Source organism: Gossypium arboreum, chromosome 11 (assembly GCF_025698485.1).
Source record: "Gossypium arboreum isolate Shixiya-1 chromosome 11, ASM2569848v2, whole genome shotgun sequence".
In the NCBI taxonomy this organism is placed as follows: domain Eukaryota; kingdom Viridiplantae; phylum Streptophyta; class Magnoliopsida; order Malvales; family Malvaceae; genus Gossypium; species Gossypium arboreum.
In genome coordinates, this window is record NC_069080.1 from 130,891,813 (window position 1) to 130,899,597 (window position 7,785).

Genomic DNA, 7,785 nt, shown 5'->3' on the forward strand with positions numbered 1-7,785 from the left:
GCAAAGCCTCCAAGATCGTGGACAAGCCACTTTCAGTACTTCCTCCGTCAATATCCCATCCTATGCATCGATAATAACAACATGGCATGCAATAAATAACAACGATCAAACATGCATTTAGGTCAATTTAACCCTAGGGGTATTTCGGTAATTTTGCACCTAAGGGTATAACAGTAATTTTCCATACATAGGGGTATTATAGTAATTTAGCTGCTTTTAGGGTTTTTCATGCATATTCCTACTTTTCACGTACTAACAGAATCACGTACTGAGGGTTCTTACCGAATTGGGCCTGTTGGCCCATCATTCCAATTTTGGCCCATTAAGCCCAAAAATATCGAGGGCACAGAAATCATGCACTTTGCAGTCCAAATTTTGCAGCTTACCAAAAACATTAATCGATTTACCTCACGAGCATTCGACACTTCGCAAATCTACAAAATACGGTTTTCGGCATTTCGACTTTTCGACTTTTGCCGATCTAGACTAAGAAAGAGGTGTTAGTTACACACATTTTGCGACGATATCTTGACGAGATCCACACACGAACCGCCTACAATTGGATTACTAACACGTTAATCTAACTATTCAAATACAAACTACATATTAACCCCTTACAATATTCGGCCAACCACACCTACAGATTATTGTAAGCTTATAAGAAAACAATAAGCAACTCATTAACAAATTTTTGTCAATGTTTACCACATAATCATAATTTCACTGCAAGCTGTCTTCCTGAGCAATAGTCACTAAATCATTTATAACTGGAGCTACGAAACTCCAAATCAAGTTCCGTTAATTTTCCCTGAAAATAGACTCATATATCTTCTATCCATAAAATTTTCAGAATTTTTGGTTTATCCAATCAATACCAGATTTTTCTCAAAGTTTCCCATGTTTCACTGTTTGACTAATCTGACCACTCTTCATTACGAATCAAATTTCTCATTGTACAGAATTCAAAATATGTTCTTGTTTATTTCATTAGAAACTAGACTCAATAAGCTTTAATTACATAATTTACTCAGCTTCTAATTCATCTCCCACAATTTATGGTGATTTTCCAAAGTCACGTTACTGCTGCTGTCCCAAGCAGATTTATTACCAAATCACTCTTTCATACACCTATCTTGCATGCATGTTATTTAAACATGTATATCACCAATCAATCATCACATATCTATGATTTTTACTTAAGCATAATCTCCATTTCATCATTTCAAAGCACAACATGTTAGCCGATTTTTCCCTTTAGCATCTAAGGCACATGCATGCTCATTTGTTTGGCTCAACTTCACTTATCTTCCATTTTTCATCAAAAGAACATGAAACAACAACCATTTCCTTCATTTTAATTCATGACCAAATGCTCACAACACAACCAAAAATCAAAATATACTTCAAGAGTTAAGATAGAATCAATAAGAACTCATGAACATCAAAATAAAAGCAAGGTACCAAGAACTTACCTTCAATTTTCCTCCTCCTAATGACCGAATACTCAAGAGCTTTCTCCTCTCCTTTCTCTTCTCTAACTTTCAGCTATGATGAACAAAGATGGACAAAACTTTGTTCTTTTCACCCCTTTTTCTTTTAATAAAACTTCATATTTCATCCATTTAATTCTTTAATACAAAAGATATGAATTTCTTATCATGAAACATTTACCTAAACCATTATCATGAAACATTTACCTAACCTATTATCATGGAATATTTACCTAATCCATTATCATGGAACATTTACCTAACCCATTATCAATTTGTATCAATTTGTACCATAAATTATGGATATCAAGTACTCATATTGTCTACAACAACATGATGGCTAGCCACTTCATGTAAAATGGGAGGTTTGTCATGCAAATCCTCCTATTTTGCACTCCTATTTATTTGGCCACTTCAATTTAATCTATAGTATTTTCAAACATTTTCACATAGGTCCTATTTCATAATTTCACCCCTTTTTCTTATGGAACAAAATTAACTAAAATTGTCGGGTTCTATCTTAAGCTTGGGCTTTTTAGAGGCCCGCTAACATAATTAAACCTATGCCAACATTCACAGGATTCCCGAAAATTGGGGAGTTACAACTCTACCCTTCTTAAAGAAATTTCGTCCTCGAAATTTACCTAATCAAACAGATGAGGGTATTGCTGTTGCATCGTCTCTTCGGCTCCCAAACTCGAAGTTTCCCTTCCTTAACTTGTTGAAAACGAGCGACCAAAGACTCATCGTTCAACTGTTTTTCCTTAATCTGATCCACCAGTTGGCCTCACTTGTAACTCGATAGCAGACTTCCATCATCATCTGAGACTCGAGACGAGCAAACATTGCTCTCGGATCGATATAGCTCTACGACTTAGAGCATCGGCTACCACATTAGCCTTGCTTGGGTGATACTCGATCGAGCAGTCATAATCCTTAAGCAACTCAATCCATCTCCTTTGCCTAAGGTTCAGCTCCTTCGAGTCAACAAATACTTAAGACTCTTATGGTCGGTGTATATAATACACCTTTCTCCGTACAAATAACGTCTCCAAATCTTAAGTGCAAATATCATGCTGCCAACTCTAAATCATGAGTCAAATAGTTTCCCTCATGAGGCTTAAGCTATCGTGATACATATGCAACCACCTTACCCTCTTGCATTAACACGCAGCCTAAACCCACGTGTGATGCGTCACTGTACATACACGATAAAATCCTTCCCGGACTCGGTTGAATTAACACAGTGCTTCATCGAACTTTCTTCAACTTCTCAAAAGCTTCCTCTGTTTCTTAGTCCATACAAACGGTACTCCTTTCCTTATGTGTTTTGTCGAGGTGCTGCCATCACGAAAAACCTTTCACAAACCTTCTGTAGTATCCTGCCAATCCTAGGAAACTCCGTATTTCCAACACTGACCTAGGCGGCTTCCACTCCAAAATCGCTTCAATTTTTCGAGGGTCCACCTTAATCCCCTCAACAGAGACCGCATATCCTAAGAAGGTTACCTCCCTCAACCAAAATTCACACTTGCTAAACTTCGTAAAGAGTTCCTTCTCCCTTAATACTTACAGCACTATACGGAGATGCTCATCATGTTTCGTTTCAGTTTCAGAATATACCAGGATATCATCAATAAAGACGACTACGAATTGATCCAAAAATGATTGGAACACACGATTCATCAGATCCATAAACACTGCAGGAGCGTTCGTTGGTCCAAATGGCATAACCAGAAACTCGTAATGACCATACCGAGTCCTGAATGTCGTCTTTTGGATATTTGCCTCCTTGACCCTTAACTGATGATATCCAGATCGAAGGTCGATCTTGGAAAATACAGAAGCTCCTCTAAGCTGGTCGAACAGATCATCAATCCTTGGCAGTGGATACTTATTCTTAATCGTCAGTTTGTTCAACTGGCGATAATCAATGTACATCCGCATTACCATCCTTCTTTTTCACGAATAGCACCGGTACTCCCCATGAAGACACGCTTGGCCTAATGTAGCCCCTATCCAACAACTCTTGGATTTGAGCATTTAACTCTACTAACTCCTTCGGTGCCATTCTATACGGTGCGATAGACACAAGCGCCATTCCAGGCAACAAGTCTATTCCAAACTCAACTTCTCGATTCGGAGGCAATCCTGGAAGCTCCTCCGAAAAAACATCTTGGAACTCCTTTACGGTCCTAACCTTATCCACTGTCAGTCCCTCCTCTTTCGACTGACTTACAAATACCAATTAGGCCTCACAACCTTTCCGAATCCACTTTTCGGCTCTTAATGCCGACACCACATTGGACAAATAATCCATTCTCTCACCTATCACCATAACCTCCTCATCCTTTGTAGTTCTTAACACCATTCGTTTAGCAGCACAATCCAGAGTCGCCTTATGCTTAATAAGCCAATCCATTCCCAGAATAAGGTCAAACTCTTCGAATGGTAACTCCATCAGATCTCCAGGGAAAATCTTACCTTGAGTTTCTAAGGGTACATTCCTATACAGTTTGTCTACCCTAACCGAGTGACCCAAGGGACTTAGTACAGATACCCCACTTACAATCTCCTCAGAGCAGTCCAAGTCGTCCATAATCCGTTCTATGGCCTCTAACCAATATTCCACCACATTCGGGGCTATACCAGACACGCCCTTAAAGATCTCCGTTCCGTTAGTCCCGAAGTTATTCAGAAATAGATCCTTGAATTTCGTTGCCCGAACTTGCTCCGGCAACCCTTTCCAGAACACGAAGCATTGCCTATTACAGGGCATCATCCTCGGCGGCCCTATCATATGGCCCATTCTCATCCGTCGGTGGTGGTCGTGCTACTCCAGTGGGTATGTATTCAAAAGACGAAGATCCAGCTTGAGTACTACCTCGGCCTCGACCACGGCCTCTTCCCCGAGTAGCTCTTGTACTCATATCGATTTATCTTGATTACGAATTTTTATGCATCAATTAATATTCTAGTGTTTATTACAGATGTTTTATGAATCAGACAGTAGTTCAGAGTTTGTTTTCACAGAATCGAAGTCTAGCTACAGTTTCAGTCTCTTATCAAATTTTTCTATGGTTTCAGTATCATCCTATCTAGAGTATCCTAGCAGGATTTTAGTACAGACAGATAATTCAGGAAAATATTCAGAAAAGTTCAGAGTAATACTTACAGGTTTGGGCCGGAGATTTGGAATGCCACCTTCTAAAGATCTAAATTTTGAAAATCGCATTTTTCGCAAAAAAAAATTGTTTTTGAAAATTTTTTTTTTTGTAAACCCATTCCACAGCCGAGTTGTTGCAACCTAGGCTCTGATACCACTAAATGTAGCACCCCAAACCCGGCCCAGAAGTTATGGCCGGATCCGGCATGCCACATCAAAAACGTTAAAAAAAAATCCATTCTAAGTCCAGAAAATCGTACTTAATGTTCAAAAGATTAATTCATTAAGGGTTAAAGTGAATGGAAGTCATGCACCGGTAGGAAACCGGAAAAGAGGTGGTGAGTCCATCGGATTGCTTAAGTACCAAGCTCCTTCGGATCCAATCCTGAACATGCATCTTGCCATTGCCACACCTTAACGTCATGGATATTTCTAGAAACCGATTTGATTAAGTCATTTTTAGGAAAAGTGATTAATTTTGGAAAATACTTTCATTGCGGAAGCTTTGCTTGTTGTCGTGTTATTTTGAAATCAACTGTTGTTTTTGAAAACGCGCCCTAAAGCTATCCAGTTTCAACAGTTAAAATAAGTAATACCTATCTTAGTAATACATATTAAAACCATCAAAAATAAATAAGCGGCCTTATTACATTTAAAAGCCCAAAACCTCAAACGTAATTAAAAGGATGTCCAGTTCACCAGAAGAAGATCAAACTTTCAGAACGGGTGGCCACTCCGAATTCCCTCACAGCTCCAAGCCCACTATGGGTAAGGGATTTCCTGCGTGGATGAAAATAAAAGGGGTGAGTTTGGGGAAACTCAGTGTGTAAGGAAAACCCATTCAAAGCCCAAGTCAGCTCAAGCCTATTGGGCCTAAGCCCATTCAGTAATGATGGTACAGGCGAGCCCTTTTCAAATTACAATAAGCGGGCCTTAGCCCTTATTCGAGATAATGATATGGCTCATAGGCCCATTTCAAAATACATGCAACATCAATAACATATGCAAGCCCATTTGGGTAATGATGGTCTTGGGCGAGCCCTTTTGATTACAATAAAGCGGGCCTTAGCCCTTATTCAGATAACAGTATGGCCCATAGGCCCATTTCAAAATACATGCAACATCGGTAAACATATGCAAGCCCATTTGGGAGACTACTCAACCCACCAACCACTACACTCCACCGTACCAGCCATACACTCCATGTGGGGAATAGCTCAACCCACCCATTAACACTCCACAGATTCGACCTTGCTGCTCGATTAACGATAAATTGAGGCAAAGCCTCCGATCGTGGACAAGCCACTTTCAGACTTCCTCCGTCAATATCCCATCCTATGCATCGATAATAACAACATGGCATGCGATAAATAACAACGATCAAACATGCATTTAGGTCAATTTAACCTAGGGGTATTTGGTAATTTTGCACAGGGGTATAACGATAATTTTCCATACATAGGGGTATTATAGTAATTTAGCTGCTTTTAGGGTTTTTCATGCATATTCCTACTTTTCACGTACTAACGAGAATCACGTCATCGAGGGTTCTTACGAATTGGGCTGTTGGCCCATCATTCCAATTTTGGCCCATTAAGCCCAAAAATATCGAGGCACGTAAATCATGCACTTTGCAGTCAAATTTTGCAGCTTACCAAAAACATTAATCGATTTACCTCACGAGCATTCGCACACTCGCAAATCTACAAAATACCGGTTTTCGGCATTTCGGCTTTTCGACTTTTGCCGATCTAGACTAAGAAAGAGGGTGTTAGTTACACACTTGTTTGCGACGATATGCTGACGAGATCCACACACGAACCGCCTACAATTGGATTACTAACACGTTAATCTAACTATTCAAATACAAACTACATATTAACCCCTTACAATATTCGGCCAACCACACCTACAGATCATTGTAAGCTTATAAGAAAACAATAAGCAACTCATTAACAAATTTTTGTCAATGTTTACCACATAATCATAATTTTACTGCAAGCTGTCTTCCTGAGCAACAGTCACTAAATCATTTATAACTGGAGCTACGAAACTCCAAATCAAGTTCCGTTAATTTTCCCTGAAAATAGACTCATATATCTTCTATCCATAAAATTTTCAGAATTTTTGGTTTATCCAATCAATACCAGATTTTTCTCAAAGTTTCCCATGTTTCACTGTTTGACTAATCTGACCACTCTTCATTACGAATCAAATTTCTCATTGTACAGAATTCAAAATATGTTCTTGTTTATTTCATTAGAAACTAGACTCAATAAGCTTTAATTACATAATTTATTCAGCTTCTAATTCATCTCCCACAATTTATGGTGATTTTCCAAAGTCACGTTACTGCTGCTGTCCCAAGCAGATTTATTACCAAATCACTCTTTCATACACCTATCTTGCATGCATGTTATTTAAACATGTATATCACCAATCAATCATCACATATCTATGATTTTTACTTAAGCATAATCTCCATTTCATCATTTCAAAGCACAACATGTTAGCCGATTTTTCCCTTTAGCATCTAAGGCACATGCATGCTCATTTGTTTGGCTCAACTTCACTTATCTTCCATTTTTCATCAAAAGAACATGAAACAACAACCATTTCCTTCATTTTAATTCATGACCAAATGCTCACAACACAACCAAAAATCAAAATATACTTCAAGAGTTAAGATAGAATCAATAAGAACTCATGAACCTCAAAATAAAAGCAAGGTACCAAGAACTTACCTTCAATTTTCCTCCTCCTAATGACCGAATACTCAAGAGCTTTCTCCTCTCCTTTCTCTTCTCTAACTTTCAGCTATGATGAACAAAGATGGACAAAACTTTGTTCTTTTCACCCCTTTTTCTTTTGATAAAACTTCATATTTCATCCATTTAATTCTTTAATACAAAAGATATGAATTTCTTATCATGAAACATTTACCTAAACCATTATCATGAAACATTTACCTAACCCATTATCATGGAATATTTACCTAATCCATTATCATGGAACATTTACCTAACCCATTATCAATTTGTATCAATTTGTACCATAAATTATGGATATCAAGTACTCATATTGTCTACAACAACATGATGGCTAGCCACTTCATGTAAAATGGGAGGT

The 7,785-nt window shown here is 38.3% G+C and overlaps 1 long non-coding RNA gene across 1 annotated transcript; it reads right to left on the bottom strand.

Annotated features, from left to right (window-relative positions):
• Nucleotides 1–6,440: 6,440 nt before the first annotated feature.
• LOC128283703 (uncharacterized) lies at nucleotides 6,441–7,559 on the bottom strand. The gene is made up of 2 exons (XR_008274112.1): nucleotides 7,401–7,559; nucleotides 6,441–6,481 (listed from the first exon to the last, which is right to left on the bottom strand). It is a non-coding gene; the product is annotated as an uncharacterized LOC128283703 (long non-coding RNA).
• Between the last annotated feature and the right edge of the window lie 226 nt (nucleotides 7,560–7,785).